Source organism: Pinus tabuliformis, chromosome 4_2 (assembly GCF_031772625.1).
Source record: "Pinus tabuliformis cultivar Carrire ecotype Pingquan chromosome 4_2, CPIR1, whole genome shotgun sequence".
Taxonomy (NCBI): Eukaryota; Viridiplantae; Streptophyta; class Pinopsida; order Pinales; family Pinaceae; genus Pinus; species Pinus tabuliformis.
Window position 1 is genome coordinate 181,858,603 of NC_142304.1, and position 1,488 is coordinate 181,860,090.

Sequence of the window (1,488 nt, forward strand, 5' to 3'; positions counted from 1 at the left end):
TCCTATTCATCTGGTAACAGGTGTCTTTGTTTATTTTTGGCTGAAGTGAAGGGCCAGGTGTCAAGGACGTGCGCCAAATTTTTCTAGTTGACAAATCCTTTTTGGATATTTTCCCAAACCTTTCACTCTCCTCGAGATTTCTCTTCATCATCTGTGGATGTTCCTTTAAAAATCACAGCTTTCCCACGTTGCTCTAGCAACTTAAGAGCCCGGATTAAAACTATGCGATCAATGCCAGCAAGCTCTGTTTCAGCAAAAAATGCCTCCAATACGAATGCAACCACCAGGTTGACAAGAAGCAACACCGTTATTACATAAAAACTGATGAAGTACAGCAGTGCCCATGACGTTCCAGTAATTTGCACATAGCCCTTCATCCAAATTTGCCAGTTTCCCATGACCAACAGGTTAAAAAGAGTGACCATACCACTAGGATAGTCATTAAAGTTGAAGACTAAGTAGTCATCATTTTTTAGACTTGTCCCTTCCAGTTTAGGATTGTTTGCATAGACAAGGCCACCAAATAACTGTAAACCGAGGGAGCAATAGAGACACATTACGCAAAAGATGATGGCAAGATATGGTGTTAAACTGGGAATAAGGTTTTGTCCTTCACGCCAATAAGCATCAAAACCAAATGAAAATATCTTAAGTGCCATAACTGCGGTCTCCTGCGTCCCCAAGACCTGGAATAATAAAACCGTTTTTATCCAGACCAAGATCAATAGTTCCAGTATAGACATGAAGCCCAGGAAATTTATCACTTAATTTTTGAAGTGCAGGGGAAGCAGCCACAACCGAAACCACACGTATATCTTTGGGATCAATTCCCCTGTCCATCAGTAGATCAATTGTGGCAACAATTGTCCCACCAGTTTCAAGCATTGGATCAGCTACAAGCACACGAGAACCCTCTAGAAATCTTTCTGGCAGTTTGTTCAAATATAAGGTTGGTTGAAGTGTATTCTCATCTCTATAATAGCCAACATGATATGTTTTTGTTGCAGGCAAAATAGATGCAGCATGCTCCACCAATACAAGATCAGCTCTCAAAACTGGCACTATCATCACGGGCTCTCTTGGATCAATGAACTCAACAAATGCAACTCCTAGTGGTGTTTGGATCTCACCGCTAACAATGGGCAACCAATCCCTTGATGCCTCATAGACAAGAAGCCTCCCCAGTTCTGCCATTGCGCTTTCTTATTTATCTTGAAATCATGACTACCATCAAGCTCATAAAATATGCAGTCGTAGTCTTCTTTTGAGATCTTTGGTAGGGTCCGATATTTATTCAACTCTTCAAAGAGTTGAGCACATTGATCTTTGTCTAGAAAGCCACAACCATGTACATCCAGTAGATCGAAAGCTAATTGCAGTGTATCTTCTCACAAAGTGTCCATCTCAGCCACTTGTTTTGCTCAAAAGGTGCCTTGAATCAATCAGTTAGAGATATACACAATTGTTTTATTGCAGTCCTGTATTGGC

General features: G+C 40.9%; 1 pseudogene; it reads right to left on the reverse strand.

Moving 5' to 3' along the window:
* Nucleotides 1–648: 648 nt before the first annotated feature.
* On the reverse strand, nt 649–1,194 carry LOC149168759 (uracil phosphoribosyltransferase pseudogene; annotated as a pseudogene).
* Between the last annotated feature and the right edge of the window lie 294 nt (nt 1,195–1,488).